Source organism: Panulirus ornatus, chromosome 42, assembly GCF_036320965.1.
Source record: "Panulirus ornatus isolate Po-2019 chromosome 42, ASM3632096v1, whole genome shotgun sequence".
Taxonomy (NCBI): domain Eukaryota; kingdom Metazoa; phylum Arthropoda; class Malacostraca; order Decapoda; family Palinuridae; genus Panulirus; species Panulirus ornatus.
The window spans coordinates 28,561,648-28,583,704 of record NC_092265.1 but is presented as its reverse complement, the minus strand read 5'-3'; the positions used below and the strand labels follow the sequence as shown (position 1 = coordinate 28,583,704).

Below are 22,057 nucleotides of genomic sequence, written 5' to 3'. Positions count from 1 at the left end.
ATCACACACCCCTGCCGCAAACCTACATTCACTGAGAACCAGTCACTTTCCTCTCTTCCTACACGTACACATGCCTTACATCCTCGATAAAAGCTTTTCACTGCTTCTATATATATATATATATATATATATATATATATATATATATATATATATATATATATATATATATATATATATATATATATGTACGAACTAAGTGCCTATGAACGAGCACTCTCATGAAGCATACAAACCTCCAACAGCCAGGATCGAACCCGGGACCCCTGTGCAACGGGTGGGAGAACTACCGCTAGGCTATGATCGCCCTGACAGGGAAATAACTATTCGAATACTATGTACTCGAATGCCTTTGACCTGAAATGTAAGTTCAAGCCAGTAGGCCGACCCTGCACTTAGCTTGAATCCTTTTGTGTTCACTATAATCTTCTTTATTACATCTCCTCTTCTTAATCCCTTTATCTTCACTATGTAAGGCTTATTATAATCTACACTACAACCTCATCTTCATATAACCTTATCTTGACTAAGCTGGTTTCAAGGAAGGCTTTAGATTTTTCCCGCTCACACAAACAACGTACTAATACAGTGCAAATAGATGATTACACACACCTACACACACCACCACCACTAATAATACACAGAGAAATAACCTTTTCGGTTGGCTTTGGATCCGCCCTTGAACGTAGTTTGGAGGATTTGGGGGATCAGGTCATTATGGTTAAGTTCACTACAACCTCATATTCACTAAAGTGTATCTTCACTACTAGCTTATTCTCACTAAATTATATCTTCACTATACCCTCTTCTTCACTACACCGTTATTTCTACCATACCATCATCATTGTACTCCCTGATGTTCACTGAAAATAGTTCTTATCTTCACTACATAATCATTTTGAATAAACTTTACTCTTTGATAACCCTTATCTCTGCTACATTCGGATCTTCACTATATTCGTTTCTTCACTACAAGCTATCTTGACAATATCCTTATCATCACTATGCTCTTCCTCACTACACTCTCACTACACTGAGCCTCTGAGGGAATATTCTCACTTGGTCCCTTCTCTGTTCCTTTCTTTGGAAAATTGAAAATGAGAGGAGAGGATTTCCAGTCTCGCGCCCCCTCTCCTTTTATTCGCCTTGTACGACACACAGGGAATATGAGAATACGACACACAGGGAATATATATATATATATATATATATATATATATATATATATATATATATATATTTATATATATATATATATATATATATATATATATATATATATATATATATATATATATATATATATATATATATATATATATATATATATATATATATATATATATATATATATATATATATATATACACGACTGAAAATGAATTTCCCAAATAACAAAAATGGAAGCGCCGGGGTTTGAACCCGGGTCCTCTCGCATGCCAAGCGAGAGCTCTACCACTGAGCTACGCCCCCAAGAACATTTTCTGGCACTTAGTATTATATAAAGCACTGAGATTAACACGGCAAAATACTGCTTAACCGACCGTTGCCGACTTGCCGGAAAAATAACCACAGGGTAAGTCTCCATGTTCCTCTCGTGTTTTCCTCTCAATTTTTCACGAAGAAATGAGTTTTACTTTTTTATTGTCGTTGCAATAGACTGGAACTAAGCAATAGACTGGAACTAAGCAATAGACTGGAACTAAGCTGACCTGGTATGAGGTCAGAGCCCTCATTATCATCCCTGCTAACTACCGGAAGCAGATTAAGTCGTTCCACAACCGATGTCCGGCCCATGTTAACTCTGATGTGCCCAGCAGTTGGAGGAGGATCGCCAGAAGCTTCTGAAAGATTTCAAGGACTTCTTGGTGGACCTGACTCTTTCAGATATGGTCGAAAACCCCAATTTATTGTGAAGATCTTCACTATAACGTTGGATGAACATACTGAATGTTGCACACATGTGATGCGGACAAAATGAAAAAAGAAAAAGACAAAAAATATGTCTGGTGTGGGTCTCGAACCCACGACCTTGAGTGTGTGAGACTCACGCTCTACCACTGAGCTAACCAGACAATAGAAAAATACGTCTGTTTCTTCAATTTGAATTAATGAAAATCTTTGCGAGGCAGCGTTTAGAAAAGAGAGATGTCTTTGACGAAATTTACTTGCTTGGCTCCTTCTTATGTCCCTCATTATCGTAAGTAAACATACTGAAGGATATCTTTTCTTTCTTTCAAACTATTCGCCATTTCCCGCATTAGCGAGGTAGCGTTAAGAACAGAGGACTGGGCCTTTGAGGGAATACCCTCACCTGGCCCAATTCTCTGTTCCTTCTTTTGGAAAATTAAAAAAAACGAGAGGGGAGGATTTCCAGCCCCCCGCTCACTCCCCTTTTAGTCGCCTTCTACGACACGCAGGGAATACGTGGGAAGTATTCTTTCTCCCCTATCCCCAGGGATAACTGAAGGATATATATATATATATATATATATATATATATATATATATATATATATATATATATATATATATATACATACATACATAATGTATGTATGACTCATGGTGAGGTGCCTGAGGATTGGCGGAATGCGTGCATAGTGCCATTGTACAAAGGCAAAGGGGATAAGAGTGAGTGCTCAAATTACAGAGGTATAAGTTTGTTGAGTATTCCTGGTAAATTATATGGGAGGGTATTGATTGAGAGGGTGAAGACATGTACAGAGCATCAGATTGGGGAAGAGCAGTGTGGTTTCAGAAGTGGTAGAGGATGTGTGGATCAGGTGTTTGCTTTGAAGAATGTATGTGAGAAATACTTAGAAAAGCAAATGGATTTGTATGTAGCATTTATGGATCTGGAGAAGGCATATGATAGAGTTGATAGAGATGCTCTGTGGAAGGTATTAAGAATATATGGTGTGGGAGGCAAGTTGTTAGAAGCAGTGAAAAGTTTTTATCGAGGATGTAAGGCATGTGTACGTGTAGGAAGAGAGGAAAGTGATTGGTTCTCAGTGAATGTAGGTTTGCGGCAGGGGTGTGTGATATCTCCATGGTTGTTTAATTTGTTTATGGATGGGGTTGTTAGGGAGGTAAATGCAAGAGTTTTGGAAAGAGGGGCAAGTATGAAGTCTGTTGGGGATGAGAGAGCTTGGGAAGTGAGTCAGTTGTTGTTCGCTGATGATACAGCGCTGGTGGCTGATTCATGTGAGAAACTGCAGAAGCTGGTGACTGAGTTTGGTAAAGTGTGTGGAAGAAGAAAGTTAAGAGTAAATGTGAATAAGAGCAAGGTTATTAGGTACAGTAGGGTTGAGGGTCAAGTCAATTGGGAGGTGAGTTTGAATGGAGAAAAACTGGAGGAAGTGAAGTGTTTTAGATATCTGGGAGTGGATCTGGCAGCGGATGGAACCATGGAAGCGGAAGTGGATCATAGGGTGGGGGAGGGGGCGAAAATTCTGGGGGCCTTGAAGAATGTGTGGAAGTCGAGAACATTATCTCGGAAAGCAAAAATGGGTATGTTTGAAGGAATAGTGGTTCCAACAATGTTGTATGGTTGCGAGGCGTGGGCTATGGATAGAGTTGTGCGCAGGAGGATGGATGTGCTGGAAATGAGATGTTTGAGGACAATGTGTGGTGTGAGGTGGTTTGATCGAGTGAGTAACGTAAGGGTAAGAGAGATGTGTGGAAATAAAAAGAGCGTGGTTGAGAGAGCAGAAGAGGGTGTTTTGAAGTGGTTTGGGCACATGGAGAGAATGAGTGAGGAAAGATTGACCAAGAGGATATATGTGTCGGAGGTGGAGGGAACGAGGAGAAGAGGGAGACCAAATTGGAGGTGGAAAGAGGGAGTGAAAAAGATTTTGTGTGATCGGGGCCTGAACATGCAGGAGGGTGAAAGGAGGGCAAGGAATAGAGTGAATTGGAGCGATGTGGTATACCGGGGTTGACGTGCTGTCAGTGGATTGAATCAAGGCATGTGAAGCGTCTGGGGTAAACCATGGAAAGCTGTGTAGGTATGTATATTTGCGTGTGTGGACGTATGTATATACATGTGTATGGGGGGGGGGGGGGGCCATTTCTTTCGTCTGTTTCCTTGCGCTACCTCGCAAACGCGGGAGACAGCGACAAAGTATAAAAAAAAAAAAATATATATATATATATATATATATATATATATATATATATATATATATATATATATATATATATATATATATTGGAAAGGATCACAATTTTGCGCGTGATCAAGTATATTCCTATGAGTCCACGGGGAAAATAAACACGATAAGTTCCCAAGTGCAGATTCGTGTAATAACTCTCATCATCAGGGGAGACACAAGAGAGAAATATAACAGTCAGTTGATATACAACGAAGAGACGTAGCTAGTACGCCATTTGGTAAACATGTGATTGTCCGAGACAGACAACAAGCGTATCATAAACTAATTATGTGGACAAGATGAATTCCTTACATATTTTATCAACACTAAATTTATGCAATTTGTATAGACAATCACTTATATCAAGATTATAATTCTTTGTGCATTTAATGATAGAAGATTCAATGATATTTCTCGTGGTACTGGAGTTAGAGATTATAATGCCATCTCAGTTATTAACTCTAACTCCAGTACCACGAGAAATATCACTGAATCTTCTATTATTAAATACACAAAGAATTATAAACCTTAAGGAAACATGCAACATGGCGGTCAAACTATGAGATGCACAAATGAAGTTTATGAATGGAATATCAGTGAGACGAACTAGTTGATGAATGATGAATGAAAGTGTAATAAAGTCATGATGAATGAATGAAAGTGTAATAAAGTCATGATGAATGAATGAAAGTGTAATAAAGTCATGATGAATGAATGAAAGTGTAATAAAGTCATGATGAATGAATGAAAGTGTAATAAAGTCATGATGAATGAATGAAAGTCTAATAAAGTCATTATGAATGAACGAAAGTGTAATAAAGTCATGATGAATGAATGAAAGTGTAATAAAGTCATGATGAATGAATGAAAGTGTAATAAAGTCATGATGAATGAATGAAAGTGTAATAAAGTCACAGTTTAAAAGGACAAAATATGAATGGCAGCCAGGGAAGAGTGGCCCAGGTAAATGGAAGGGTTGAAAAGTTCGCGTTATGTGACGAATTTTGATAGATTTTGCAAGTTTCCTTTCCTATGATGGAACGTAAAAGTTTGTGCTTAGTTCTAGAGACAGAGGTCATAGGTTTATGTTTTAATGATGAACATCAAAGGATACAATTAATTTAACTGACTTTAGAAATGTTCAATTAAATGAAGCATTACATACACAAGCTGCTTTTTGGCGGAGTTAAAAATTCGCATTTTTTTTGCTAATTCTAAAGTAGGTGTTAAATTGACGGACTTAAAACTTCGAGTTTCAGCTTTAAACCTTGTGTTTGTATGACGTATCTTAGAGTACTTGTTAATATAATGCAAGTGGAAGATTTACGTTTAAAAGATGGTGTTTAAATGTTAATTAATGAATGACAGAATTAAATGGATAGATTTTAAGTTCGCGTTTACACGGGCCACTTTAAGGTTAAGGTTCGTACGTACCAGGTTGACCAGATGGCGGTAGTGTGTAGACACAGCCATACCAGGTCGTATTTATCATCATTAAAGTCACCTTCCTTACTTACTTATGGCGGCGATGAAATTCACTGGTTCTTGATTCTGCACCAATTAACCTATCAGATAATGGTACAATGTTTGCCTGGTGTTGCATATATCACGTCTGTTGTTGAAACACAAGAATGCCAGGTGACTTTGGGAGTGGATGATAATGTAAAGATCAATATAAATGTGGGAAATCTTGAACCGCCATCACCAGACACAACACATGTTTGGATCTGGCGGGGGGAGGGACTTGCCTGTGACGTCACGATGCCCCGCCTCCAGCCTGGCGCCGCTCTGTGTGTGTGTGTGTGTGTGTGTGTGTGTGTGTGTGTGTGTTTACTATTTGTGCATTATGGGAAAGAGTTGGAAAAACTTATTTTTTCTTGAAAACATGTTGACTTATATTCATGTAATGGTTACGAAAACTAAACAATATACACCAAGATGAGTATAGGTTCAAAATACTGTTACAAGGACAGATCAAGACAAAATCATGGTTCATGGAGTTTAATTCTTTTAACTCAGTGTAACACCGGTATGTGGTATATTTAGACCATATTGTCTTGTTATATTAGGAAGACGCAACTGTATTGAATGTTTTACCGCCATTAGTATTATAGTCCAGTAATATTTATCATAATTACATTATTACTATTACTATTATCACTATCATCATTATTATCATCATTATCATTATTATCATTATTATCATTATTATTATCATTATTGTCATTATTATTATTATCATTATTATTATCATTATTATTATTATTATTATTATTATTATTATTTTATTATTATTATTATTATTATTATTATTATTATTATTATTATTATTATTATTATTATTATTATTATCATTATTATTATTATTATTATTATTATTATTATTATTATTATCATTATTATTATTATTATTATTATTATTATTATTATCATTATTATTATTATTATTATTATTATTATTATTATTATTATTATTATTATTATTATTATTATTATTATTATTATTATTATTATTATTATTATTATTATTATTATTATCATTATAATGATTATCATTATCATCATCATTATTATTATTATTATCAATATTATTATCATTAGTATCATTGTTATCATTATTATAATCATTATGATTATTATTATCATTAAGTATAATATATCTGCTACTGAAGGATACAATATGCTGGTTATCAAGTGGGAAGTTAGATATGGTATGGATTGTCATTTAACTTGTAGGTTAGTAGGGAGTGTGTTGTGTACCTAACGTGTGTTGTTGGGCATTATAATCGTCCGATAATGATAATGATTAAATCTTATTTCCTGATCTTATCAGTTTTAAAACCAGATATATGAAATATCTTTCGTTGACCATATTTTTATCTAGAGTTTAGTATGTACATGTGTGGTCTTAAGATTTAGTTGACTAAGTATTGGAATTCACTGGCAGGTGTGTACACATTATCACCGAGCCTGAGTCTCAAAGATCAAGGTCATGGGTTCGAATCTCCAACATTCAGTATGTTCATCCAACGTTATAGTAAAGATCTTGACGATGAATTAGGATTTTGACATTATCTGAAATCGTTGGGCCAAAGATCAGTGATTTTAGGAGTTTAGTGAGATAGTATTGAAGTGGAGAGTGTAGTGGCTGAGGCCAAGGACCAGTGGTGTCCAGAGAGTAGTGAAGATAATGACCACTGTGAAACCCCATTAGGTGAGGTCAAATGGCACTTAACGAAGTAGCGAGTTAGAGTCAAGAACAGAGGCAACTATTTTGGGAGCAAGCGAGTGTGTGTGTCAGCAGTTATGATGTAAGAGACCAGGTATTAGTGATGGTGATTTAAATGCGAAGGTAAGTAATGTGGCAGTGGAGGGTATAACTGAGGCGCATGGAAATGGTGAACAACTTGTGTTGTGTGTGTGTGTAAAGGACTGGTGATTGGGAATACCTGGTTTGTAAAATGTGATATACACAAATATACGTATGTAAGTAGGAGAGATGGTCAGCGGGCATGACTGGATTACATGTTAATTGAAAGGCGTGTAAAAGAAAGACTTTTGGGTGTAAATATGCTGAAAGGGGCTGCTGGTAGGATGTCTGATCACCTTGTGGAGACGACAGTGAAGATCTGAAGAGGTTTTCGAAAAAGAGGAAACAATGTCGGGGAGAAGAGGTGGTGAGAGGAAGTGAACTTGGAAAAGAGACTTGTGTGAAGAAATACCAAGAGAGATTGAGTGCCACATACACTCTTACTGTGTAAATATCCCTTTCTATGAGATGACGTAAAGATGTTGATGAACAGAGGAGTTATGATATGACATGAAAAAGTTAAGAGAATAAATGAAGGAAAGATTGAGATATACAGATGACTGGCGGACCGCCATGATGGTTGTCAATCTAGCCAGCTGGATTATTATTCATAAGTTGTGTTTAGTTGTAGGTCCAAGTTTGTTGTTAGGATGTAATGTTGACTCCCAGTGAGTACCTGGCTGGCGCGGGTGCCACAAGGCTGGGTCAAGTGTAGTGTAAGTGTGGTCTAGGGATGGTGTGTGTACCACTTGTAGATGATGGGCCGCATCATGACCTGCCGGTTATAACATCTTGACCAAGATCTTCTCCACCTGCTGCTGCTACACTTGCAACTCTCCTTTTCTAAGACCGTTTTTATACTTCATGTAACTTTGTCTTTTTTGAATTATTCTAAAGCTATAGCTACAAAATCATCCTTACTATGTAGTTTCTGTGAAAATATATTCTGAAAGCACATCGGCTGTTGTCTTCCAGGCATTGCCCATGTGATACAATAATTGGTAGTAACTAAATTTCAGATGAGGAGATAAGAGTTGTACTTCTCATGACTAATGGCGTTGTTCTTTGGCAATATGCTGTACTGTCCTACGTTTATACGTATTACAGTAACGGTCTGAGAAGTTGATGATATTACAGCTAAAGGTACAGATTACATCGGTAAACATACCTCTTACATAACTAACCCTGCCACCTGTGAGAGAAAGAAACTCTCATGATCTTAATGTGTTCATTTGGAAGGATTCTAATGCCTGGTATCAAGGAAATGATATGTATACTGTAATACAGTAGTCAATATTGTAGGTCATAATGTAAGTGGTGTGTGACTAACTATAGCTGTAATATTACCTGTTCATTCTTGCTACTAACACATGACACCAAGTTGCCTGTTAGTCTTATTACGTACATTAATACACTGTTGTCTTGGCTTTACATCTCTACTAATGATGACATCTAAATCCTTCTCCTGCCTTGATAGTTTTATTTCCACATCTTAAGATGATACTGTAGTTTGCCTGCTATGTGTACACAGTGTAAACATGTTGCATATGTCTACGGTGAATATCACTGGCCATTGTACACTGACGTTGTTCAGCAATGTAGACCCAAGAGTGAACCTTAGACAGCATTGTGATATTTTGTGATGGACGAAATCTTAACTCAATAAAAGAAATTTATTAAAAAAGGGGGTGACTGTATTGTTGACTGGTTGGTAAGGTTATTTAATGTATGTATGACTCATGGTGAGGTGCCTGAGGATTGGCGGAATGCGTGCATAGTGCCATTGTACAAAGGCAAAGGGGATAAGAGTGAGTGCTCAAATTACAGAGGTATAAGTTTGTTGAGTATTCCTGGTAAATTATATGGGAGGGTATTGATTGAGAGGGTGAAGGCATGTACAGAGCATCAGATTGGGGAAGAGCAGTGCGGTTTCAGAAGTGGTAGAGGATGTGTGGATCAGGTGTTTGCTTTGAAGAATGTATGTGAGAAATACTTAGAAAAGCAAATGGATTTGTATGTAGCATTTATGGATCTGGAGAAGGCATATGATAGAGTTGATAGAGATGCTCTGTGGAAGGTATTAAGAATATATGGTGTGGGAGGCAAGTTGTTAGAAGCAGTGAAAAGTTTTTATCGAGGATGTAAGGCATGTGTACGTGTAGGAAGAGAGGAAAGTGATTGGTTCTCAGTGAATGTAGGTTTGCGGCAGGGGTGTGTGATGTCTCCATGGTTGTTTAATTTGTTTATGGATGGGGTTGTTAGGGAGGTAAATGCAAGAGTCCTGGAAAGAGGGGCAAGTATGAAGTCTGTTGGGGATGAGAGAGCTTGGGAAGTGAGTCAGTTGTTGTTCGCTGATGATACAGCGCTGGTGGCTGATTCATGTGAGAAACTGCAGAAGCTGGTGACTGAGTTTGGTAAAGTGTGTGAAAGAAGAAAGTTAAGAGTAAATGTGAATAAGAGCAAGGTTATTAGGTACAGTAGGGTTGAGGGTCAAGTCAATTGGGAGGTGAGTTTGAATGGAGAAAAACTGGAGGAAGTGAAGTGTTTTAGATATCTGGGAGTGGATCTGTCAGCGGATGGAACCATGGAAGCGGAAGTGGATCATAGGGTGGGGGAGGGGGCGAAAATTTTGCGAGCCTTGAAAAATGTGTGGAAGTCGAGAACATTATCTCGGAAAGCAAAAATGGGTATGTTTGAAGGAATAGTGGTTCCAACAATGTTGTATGGTTGCGAGGCGTGGGCTATGGATAGAGTTGTGCGCAGGAGGATGGATGTGCTGGAAATGAGATGTTTGAGGACAATGTGTGGTGTGAGGTGGTTTGATCGAGTAAGTAACGTAAGGGTAAGAGAGATGTGTGGAAATAAAAAGAGCGTGGTTGAGAGAGCAGAAGAGGGTGTTTTGAAATGGTTTGGGCACATGGAGAGAATGAGTGAGGAAAGATTGACCAAGAGGATATATGTGTCGGAGGTGGAGGGAACGAGGAGAAGAGGGAGACCAAATTGGAGGTGGAAAGATGGAGTGAAAAAGATTTTGTGTGATCGGGGCCTGAACATGCAGGAGGGTGAAAGGAGGGCAAGGAATAGAGTGAATTGGAGCGATGTGGTATACAGGGGTTGACGTGCTGTCAGTGGATTGAATCAAGGCATGTGAAGCGTCTGGGGTAAACCATGGAAAGCTGTGTAGGTATGTATATTTGCGTGTGTGGACGTGTGTATGTACATGTGTATGTGGGGGGGGGGGGGGTTGGGCCATTTCTTTCGTCTGTTTCCTTGCGCTACCTCGCAAACGCGGGAGACAGCGACAAAGTATAAAAAAAAAAAAAAAAAAAAAAAAATTACATCTTAACTGAGCCTGAGAACCTATCATTGATTGTTATAAAGTCCAGATGCAAAATATATATTCCTACCGGATTTCTATAGAAAGTACGTGGGACATTGTTTTAGTAAATTATTTTATAAGATAATGAATAAAATCCCATAACTTTTCTGTAGCACAGGGTACAGTAATGTATGTAACGTGAAACCGGTAGAATTAACATATCTAACATTAAGATTTCTATTTTGCAGATAACATAAATGTTTTACATGTAGAAATCATTAATATCTTCAACAACCTAAACATGATAACATGAAACTTTATATTACAAGCTTTTTATCTGGATTTTACGCATTAAAACGATATTGCCTACAGAAAAGTAATGTAGTTATTATCAGCACAAGGTTTAGAAAGTCTTAAAAAAATTATGAGTTTATATTCTTCAAAATTTTAGTAAGATCCATTAAGTACACATTGAAAATTAGACTTATTTATTTCACTGTGATGAACACTAATGAAAAAATCATCTACGTGTTACTTAGAAATATTCTTTATGAATTAAGCTAAAGTATTTTGAGAGAAAATGTTTATTGTTATCAGAAACAACAAACAATCAAGTTTGATAAACCAAAGTTCATTAAATGACAAAGAAAGAATATGATATATGAATTACAGCAATTTTATTAACATTACAAAACCAAATACATAACCCAAATAATATAAATCATCAAAAGTTATAAAAAAGAAGCCCTCTCATGACGTAAACACTTATAGGCAGAATCCGGTAACACCTCTTGTTTGGCATGTGGAAGACAGAGTAGAGTGGCTAGGCTCAGAAGCATGTTCTCCACTTCAACTGAAAATGATATGTTAAGACAACACAAACCACGTACATCGATTGTGAGGATGGAATCAGGGATGAAACATCTATAACTAGAAAGGTTAAAGATACAAAGATGGTGAAATACCTTTACCCGGGATCAGTAGCACCTGTGGCAATGGACACACCTTTGTAATGCTTGATCACTTACAACTGATCAACTTTGATACGAAAGTCTTAGGTATTGCTCAAGGAAACTTTTTATAGATAATTATAAAACACATATATATGTTAGATATACACTATCTCTAGAATATATCTTTACCTGGGACATGTAACACTTGTGTGGATAGACACAACTTTGTAATGCATGATCCATTACACGAAATGAACTTCACTAACGAAGAATCATACAACGCGTCGTTGGAGAGCATTAATCAAATACCTATACATAATTCTTATATTAGATAAAAGATATTTCTTGATAGTAAACATAAGAAATTATGATGAAAGATAAGGAAGGTAGAGGTAAATATTTCGTTAAAAGATGAAATACTCCTGCCTTAAACTAGCTCCTTGTATTGCATTTTCTCTCAGACACCCACATGAGAAGGCATTCTGTTCTTTATAATCATAAATTTTTATGTTTCTAACACGTTTTTATTATTTCTTATATAATCTTAAGGATTCAGGCTTAAAGATCGTGGTTCTGAACAACCATTATAATGCAACACAATACATATTCATCATAAACAGTGAATGTAGGTTTGCGGCAGGGGTGTGTGATGTCTCCATGGTTGTTTAATTTGGTTATGGATGGGTTGTTAGGGAGGCGAATGCAAGAGTTTTGGAAAGAGGGGCAAGTTTGCAGTCTGTTGTGGATGAGAGAGCTTGGGAAGTGAGTAAGTTGTTGTTCGCTGATGATACAGCGCTGGTGGCTGATTCATGTGAGAAACTGCAGAAGCTGGTGACTGAATTTGGTAAAGTGTGTGAAAGAAGAAAGTTAAGAGTAAATGTGAATAAGAGCAAGGTTATTCGGTACAGTAGGGTTGAGGGTCAAGTCAATTAGGAGGTAAGTTTGAATGGAGAAAAACTGGAGGAAGTAAAGTGTTTTAGATATCTGGGAGTGGATCTGGCAGCGGATGGAACCATGGAAGTGGAAGTGAATCATAGGGTGGGATATGGGGCGAAAATCCTTGGAGCCTTGAAGAATGTTTGGAAGTCGAGAACATTATCTCGGAAAGCAAATATGGGTGTGTTTGAAGGAATAGTGGTTCCAACAATGTCTTATGGTTGCGAGGCGTGGGCAATGGATAGAGTTGTGCGCAGGCGGGTGGATGTGCTGGAAATGAGATGTTTGAGAACTATATGTGGTGTGAGGTGGTTTGGTCGAGTAAGTAATGTAAAGGTAAGAGAGATGTGTGGAAATAAAAAGAGTGTGGTTGAGAGAGCAGAAGAGGGTGTTTTGAAATGGTTTGGTCACATGGAGAGAATGAGTGAGGAAAGATTGACCAAGAGGATATATGTGTCAGAGGTGGAGGGAACGAGGAGAAGTGGGAGACCAAATTGGAGGTGGAAAGATGGAGTGAAAAGATTTTGAGTGATCGGGGCCTAAACATGCAGGAGAGTGAAAGGCGTGCAAGGAATAGTGAATTGGAATGATGTGATATACCGGGGTCGACGTGCTGTCAATGGATTGAACCAGGGCATGTGAAGCGTCTGGGGTAAACCAAGAAAAGTTCTGTGGGGCCTGGATGTGGAAAGGGAGCTGTGGTTTCGGTGCATTATTACATGACAGCTAGAGACTGAGTGTGAACGAATGGGGCCTTTGTTGTCTTTTCCTAGCGCTACCTCGCACACATGAGGGGGGAGGGGAATGTAATTCCATGTGTGGCGAGGTGGCGATGGGAATAGATAAAGGCAGACAGTATGAATTATGTAAATGTGTATACATGTATATGTCTGTGCGTGTATATATATCTGTACTTTGAGATGTATAGGTATGTATATTTGCGTGTGTGGACGTGTATGTATATACATGTGTGTATGGGGGTGGGTTGGGCCATTCTTTCGTCTGTTTCCTTGCCCTACCTCGCTAACGCGGGAGACAGAGACATAGCAAAATGAATAAATAAAAAACAGATCATTTATCACAGTAACCATTATGTTTGTACTAGATTCTTTAAGTCTTCAGTCACGTTTGTTAATATATAAGAGATTTTTTCCTCCACTGACAAGTGGCTCCGTGGTGTAGTGGTTAGCACATCTGCTTCATAAACAGTTGGTCAGGGTTCGATTCCCGGCGGGGCCTTTATTCTCAGTATTTTTTTGTGATCGTAAATACTCGTAGATAGGCTCTCTCTCTCTCTCTCTCTCTCTCTCTCTCTCTCTCTCTCTCTCTCTCTCTCTCTCTCTCTCTCTCTCTCTCTCTCTCTCTCTCTCTCTCTCTCTCTCTCTCTCTCTCTCTCTCTCTCTCTCTCTCTCTCTCTCTCTCTCTCTCTCTCTCTCTCTCTCTCTCTCTCTCTCTCTCTCTCTCTCAGCCTAGAGGCAAGTTGATATGTGCTGGGTGGGTGGGTGGGTAGGGTGCAGAGTGGCTCGCCGCCACATGGCAAGAGCTTCATCACTCTCACTCAGTCACGCAGTCTACATTCATAGTGGCTGGCTGGAGAGAGAGAGAGAGAGAGAGAGAGAGAGAGAGAGAGAGAGAGAGAGAGAGAGAGAGAGAGAGAGAGAGAGAGAGAGAGAGAGTTCTGCCTTATGAGTTCATCTAACGAGATTTTACGAAAAGGTAGGGCAAGCGCGTAATGCTCTCCGCAGAGAAATATATTGTCACGAAGAAAAAGATAAAAAAGGTGGGAGTAAGGTGTTGTGATGTGTTATGTCTGGGAAGGAGAGGTTGTATGTTTGAGGAGTGAGAGCCAGCAGACAACGTCTGGGTGAGACAGGAAGGTAAGAAACCTGGCTGGGTCAGAGGACTGGTAATTAACAGCCACTAAAACTGGAAACTGTAGTGACGTAAGTGACATGGGGGTCTGCATGGGTCTGGTGGTGGTGGTGGTGGTGGTGGTGGGGTTGTCGTCAGAGACCAAATATAAATGTTGATGCTGCATGACATTAAGATGAGGCTGTTGTGTGGTGTGGCGGGAAAGGTAGTATAATATTGCAAGCTGGTAATGTGGTATCGTACTCAGGCATGAAGCTCTGAAAGATCTGTGTGGCTGAACACGACGGTGCGACCTTCAGGTATTATGATGGCCTGACCTTTGACCTCACCATTAAGGTTATACGTGCATATATATACTTATCCAAAAGCTATTTTCTTTATCACTATGCGTTTGCAGTATCCATTTGACCGGCTGGTGATCTCAATGGTGTCTGTGCTAAGGCCTGGCGTAAACATTTGGACCTACAAGCATAAAAGAAAGTTCTGGAGGCAAGTGTAGAGAAGGAAATTCTTGTGACTATTTCATGTGTGCTTCCATCATGCTGACCACAGTGTTGTTGGGTTAGGCTGGAGGTTTGGAGTGGCAAAGGAGAGACTGGACTTGATGACTTGTGTAAGGGAATGAGAGACTGATGTGGTACCATGTTTGAGATATTAGTATGTAATTACTTATCTTTCTCTTCCCTTGAAGAAATGTGTCTCCTTTGTAAGGAGCCAGTGTTTAAAATTTAGATTTTTGACTTGCCTGTCAGTTTGCATCTATATAGACTTCATATTTAAGATCTAGATGGTGATCAATACACCTGCACCCTGAGCCACCGACTCTCGCTCCACTTACAAGAAGGTGGAATCAAACATCATCATGAACAAAAGCATGGAACGAGACTAACGAGGGAGATTATAATGAATAACATCAAAATCATTACTAGTTGTAGTGATCGCAGGAGACTACAGAGATTAGAAGCTATTCACATAAGAGAGGAAGCCCCTGTCATCAACATCCAGACAAACATGACCACAGCCTTATAGCTCTATGATGGCCCGCCAATAGGACGTAAAGCTGATAATGCCTTGCCAAATTTCCGATTGCTCAGATGTGATTAATTACTGTGTTGTTACAAATATTCCATTATACAAAGGAATGTAAAGGTATCCATACAGCAGTGGACCACTGGGTCACTTCGAGGCTGATGGTGATAGTGGAAGATATCAGGAACTCACACATTAGTGTAGTGGAAGATATCAGGAACTCAGACATTAGTGTAGTGGAAGATATCAGGAACTCACACATTAGTGTAGTGGAAGATATCAGGAACTCACACATTAGTGTAGTGGAAGATATCAGGAACTCACACATTAGTGTAGTGGAAGATATCAGGAACTCACACATTAGTGTAGTGGAAGATATCAGGAACTCACACATTAGTGTAGTGGAAGACATACAGATAATCTAAAGATAAACCTGTATATTGTCAGTGTGACTAATGATGAGTCGCAAATAATGTTAGTCTTGAACTTGAAGGGAAATATTTATCAAGTTTATTGTGAAACGTATTTATAATGCTGCTTCCAACCACTCTAACTGGTACATTATTCCATGTTCACAATCATATTGAAGATAAAATACTTCACCTCATCTGAGGTCAAACGTTTGCCCACCAGTTGTGTTCATTACTACGAGTGACATCAGATGTGACGTCATTAGTAGATAGATATATATACCTCATAGTGATTTTTGTTGGTAATACAGACAGTTAGTTTCGCTCTATTTCCAATGAACGTAACTTTAAAGTAAAGTACTCACGGTAAAAAAGTATCTTCCCTGATGTGCCCGATGAATTTAGAAATGATCAATACGACTCGTGTTGTCTGGGTAGGGTTGGTGAGTGTGAATGTGGACATGTTTCCTCATAATTATGGCAACTCATCTTTACAGTTAATTCCATCGAAATATGAAATCAATATTTTTTTTTTTTCTTTGTCGCTGTCTCCCGCGTTTGCGAGGTAGCGCAAGGAAACAGACGAAAGAAATGGCCCAACCCACCCCCATACACATGTATATACATACGTCCACACACGCAAATATACATACCTACACAGCTTTCCATGGTTTACCCCAGACGCTTCATATGCCTTGATTCAATCCACTGATAGCACGTCAACCCCGGTATACCACATCGCTCCAATTCACTCTATTCCTTGCCCTCCTTTCACCCTCCTGCATGTTCAGGCCCCGATCACACAAAATCTTTTTCACTCCATCTTTCCACCTCCAATTTGGTCTCCCTCTTCTCCTCGTTCCCTCCACCTCCGACACATATATTCTCTTGGTCAATCTTTCCTCACTCATTCTCTCCATGTGCCCGAACCATTTCAAAACACCCTCTTCTGCTCTCTCAACCACGCTCTTTTTATTTCCACACATCTCTCTTACCCTTACGTTACTTACTCGATCAAACCACCTCACACCACATATTGTCCTCAAACATCTCATTTCCAGCACATCCATCCTCCTGCGCACAACTCTATCCATAGCCCACGCCTCGCAACCATACAACATTGTTGGAACCACTATTCCTTCAAACATACCCATTTTTGCTTTCCGAGATAATGTTCTCGACTTCCACACATTCTTCAAGGCTCCCAGAAATCAATATACAATTCAATATTACAATTTGTCCCAGTATTGGCACGGGGTCATATCATACGATCATGATGAAATTGGTTCATAGTTAGACCTGCCAAGTCTCCTCAAATATGGAATGTTTCTAATTGTTGGATTCACCAGGTCTCCATATGACTGGTCTGTACCATGGCAGGTCGCTAGGTCTATGCTTGATACGGGCCCTCACCTCAACCCGGCTCTTTATCTGATCTTGACTAACAGGTAGTTTGTTGTTAGGGAGGCTGGCCACGTCCCTGACTGGCTGGCACAGGGCTTTACAATATGACGGATCTCTTTGTACCAGTTAAACATACATGTGTATTATTGGAGTGATCAGAATATCTCCTTTATGACCAAACAATTTAATGGTAGTATTTCGTATAGGGTCAATGTAATGTTGGTATATTTGAAAACATATGAACAGTCATAAAGCCTGAATCCATAGTATATGTCAAACATTAAAGTTATATACATGTTGACTTTTATCATTACCAGTACAACATTGGTGAACTAATGGTCTTCAACCGGTATGCACAACCTCAACAATCAGGAGTTGTTCATTATTTCTGTTATAAAGACTCAGGTACGTCATCCAAGGTACCGATTAGTATTTTCTTTAGAAGGATCACTTAAACTTGGAGTTAAAAGATGATAAACTAAGAACCATATGTATATATCTAAACGTGTGGATATAGGTATATGCATCTAGTTGCGTCAGACGAATGTGTTATATATTTAAGAATGTTACCGAGAACTTGAAGAATAAAGTACAAATATTATGGCTGATGTGATGAATGATTTATTAAGAATATGTAGTGTGATGCATTAAAAGTTTGTTAAGAACCAAGGCCTTTTAGCCAGTAAAGATGATAAGAAATTGAAAAAGGTGTTGAAAGCATAATAATCATAAACCCCAGAATATATTATCCTGTGGATATCTAAGATAAAATCCAACGCAAAATAACTAGGTTAAGACAGTATTCACTCAGCATTTAAGAAAATATGTACTTTCCCTCTCCTTATCTCCTATCATCATTTCTTATGTTTACTTCCAACAAATGTCTTGTATATCATATAAAAATTTGTTATAGGTATTAGGTGAATATTGTCCAGCGACGCGTTGTATAACTCTCTGTTGTCAAAGTTCACCGGTGGAGTAGATCATATATTACAAAGCTGTGTCTATCCACACAGATGTTACACGTCCCAGGTTAAGATATTTCCTTGATATGGCGTTTATCTAACATAGATATGTCTTCTATAAAGATCTGTAAACACGTTCTCCTGCGGGTCGATACCTAACGCTTTCGTATTAATCATTTGTAAGTGACCAAGCATTACAAAGCTGTGTCACTTCCCACACTCGGTTTCATTAATCATTCAAACTATATTTGTTTCATCATTGATTTGATCCTTACAATAGATATTTATGTTTGTAATTTTCTTTATCATATCTTTAGTCAGTTGAATTGCACAATACGCTTGTCAACCTGGCCAGTCTACTGTTTTGGTCATGAGATATTATTCACAAGGTGTAACAGGACTCCATCCGTCAGCTGTGTCACCACCAGTGACAAGTCATCCTTAGCAAGGCTGTGTTATCCACAAAGGACGGAGAGAAATAGTACAGTCTCGTGGGAAATGTTCTTGCTTAAAGATGTCTACCTTCCCCTGCTCCTGTGTAGAGTGCAGCAGCCACGAAGGCGTAGGAGCGCCATCAAAGGTGTGCTGGTGATGTGTGGTAATAATAATAATACTGTTCACACCATCAACAACAACCATTTCTCAGGTTTGTCTGTCCTACTTGTCGTCGCTGCACGTAACTCTGTCATTGCATATGTCTTCCTTGAACGTACATCTTCCTATATTTCACTGTCCCAACTATTTAGACAATAATACGTTGAAAGGATTGTTAGGTGACTTTAAAGTGAAACATTTAAAGGATTAGTGACCTAATGACCTTCCATAGGTCGCAGTCCGTTAGAATGCACCATTCGTCGTACGAACAGGGTGAGAGCGTGTACGGTCTCAGAATTATCTTGAACCCCTGGGAAAACTGTTCAAGATGATTCGATTGATGGTTATAACATGACCTTTACCCGCAGGTATGACCCTTGCAATCAATAGAGGTGAAAACCTTACTTATATGTGCCAAATATTTAGTGAGCGTGTGTATGACCTTAATCTGGCAGTCGATGAGCCACAAGCCCAAATAACCAACCAACCTGGCGATTATTTTAGATGTCTGGCTTGAGTGACAATGTAGCACCTGGGTTGAGCCCAAGGACTTGTTACCCTCCTCCTTTCAGTCTGTTTTATATCTCTTCCTCACAACACTCACGAGAACCATCCAGCAAACTCCACCACACTCCCCTTCCTGCCAAACCCTTCCCTCTACGTCGTCAGTAATCAAGACAGACATTCATAGTTTTATATGCAGCTACCTGCTGGACCTGGACGATCATTATATGTTGAACTTATGGTTTACATTCTGGCTTCATGACCACAAGCTGATAGCCCTTAAATCCAACAACATATATACATCCTGTTATACAACTGATGTTACTGTCTGACGTATGTATGGTGCGGCTTGATGACCTTACCTGCTGATGGTCATTAAGTCAAACATGTTATCATGTTGCAAATATCGTGATTTCTATGTTTTGTTGTGTGGCACAGTTTCTGGTGTAGATGTCTTTAATAACCTTTACCGGTTACTATCCAGTATAGTGAACGATAGACAGACTTACGTGTTACAGACTCCGTATGATAAACACCTGACGAATCTCGAAACAACAAATTATTTGTTGGGTAAGATCAGAGAACGAGTCGTCCAGTGGCAGAACATAAAACTACAACATGTAACAACAACAACAAACAACTGTTATGTGAAGATCTAGTTATTCAAAGTGAGATGATCACAAGGAAGTTAGAGATATAGAAGAGTAGGAGTGAGGCATAACCTGGAGGCCCACCGTGGCTGGTGCTATATAGAGCAGTGAGGGATAACACCATATCTTAACCCCTGGTGATGTGTGAGCTTATAAACACTGGTGGTATTTATGGCGGCCACCAGGATGTAATGTTCACCAGGTATTGCTCTGCTCTACACTGATCCAACAACTACAAGGATAATGTTGTTATAACCTTCTTGATCATGATGGTTATAGAAGCATTATAGATACATGTTGGTGACACAAGGATAATGTTGTTATAACCTTCTTGATCGTGCCGGTTATAGAAGCATTATAGATACATGTTGGTGACACAAGGATAATGTTGTTATAACCTTCTTGATCATGCTGGTTATAGAAGCATTATAGAATACATGTTGGTGACACAAGGATAATGTTGTTATAACCTTCTTGATCGTGCCGGTTATAGAAGCATTATAGGTACATGTTGGTGACACAAGGATAATGTTGTTATAACCTTCTTGATCATGCTGGTTATAGAAGCATTATAGATACATGTTGATGACACATCATAATGATGGTCTGGTGTCCACATAACCACAGTACTTTACTACAGTACATACAGTAATATCAGTCGTAACAACACTATGTATGTAGTCGTGATTACCGTAACATGTGAGTGGCAAGATTGGATGACGTACGTAACAGTATCAGACTTCATCATTCTCAATAGTTTAGGTGGATCATTTAATATTTGACGTTGCTTCATGTTTTATCAGGTGATAAAATGATGGTTGGCCTAATGACTTTCACAAGTCAATGGTTATTAAATCCAACACAGCAACCAACCACTCAGGATGACCAGGAGGGAGCCACCTGGTGCAGACCAAGTGTACCAACCTGGTGGAGAGGATCAACTGTTCCACCTCAGGATAAGAGCTGCTCAAGTTCTGTAGTAAGGGACACTCCAAGTGGCATGTGAAACTACCAGTCTCACTTACAAACTACCGCCCGGCTGGCCGGTGGGTGGCTGTGGCCAGTATGAACCCAGGGGCTACACACACCGCCCACTGACCTGACCACCGGCCGGTGGGTGTGGCCAACTTGAACCCAGGGGCTACACACACACACCGCCCACTGACCTGACCACCACCACTGTGACCTGACCACGTGTGGCATGTAGCTCATCCTTGGACAACATTAATCAAATACCTAGACAGAATTTTTATGTTAGATAAGACATTTCTTGATAGTAAACATAAGAAATGATGACGAAAGATAAGGGACACTATTAGAGGTAAATATTTTGTTAAAGCATGAAATACTCTTCCTCAAACTAGCTCCCTGTACTGTATTTTCTTTTACAGACCCAGAGGAAAATATATTCTGTGGTTGATCGATATAAATGTTTATGTTTAACAGGTTATCTATTTCTGATAGTATTTCACTGATTCAGGTTTAAAGACCTTAGTTCTGAACAACCATTATAATGCAACACAATACATATATATCATAAACAAATCATTTATCACAATAACCATTGTGTTTGTACCAGATTCTTTACGTCCTCAATCACGTTTGTTAATATATAAGGAATTTTTCCGCCACATTTCAATACATAACATATATCTACACGTGTGGAAATATATGTATAAGCTTTTAAAAATTTTTCTTTGGCTTTTATAATTAAGGTGTAAGATATCCATCTGAAGAAAATACTAGATAATATTATAGGTTATGTGTGTGTGTGTGTGTGTGTGTGTGTGTGTGTGTGTGTGTGTGTGTGTGTGTGTGTGTGTGAGTGCACACAGGAGTTAAAACGTATTTTACACTTACAAGGTTAAAAGACGGAAACACGAGTGTACAAATCCTTCCTCAAAAGACTCACGTGATAATGATTAAAGTAGTATTCACACACACACACACACAC

At 38.8% G+C, this 22,057-nt stretch overlaps 1 non-coding gene across 1 annotated transcript; it reads right to left on the bottom strand.

The window, feature by feature from the left end:
• Nucleotides 1-2,003: 2,003 nt before the first annotated feature.
• On the bottom strand, nt 2,004-2,075 carry TRNAV-CAC (transfer RNA valine (anticodon CAC)). The gene has a single exon. It is a non-coding gene; the product is annotated as a tRNA-Val (tRNA).
• Between the last annotated feature and the right edge of the window lie 19,982 nt (nt 2,076-22,057).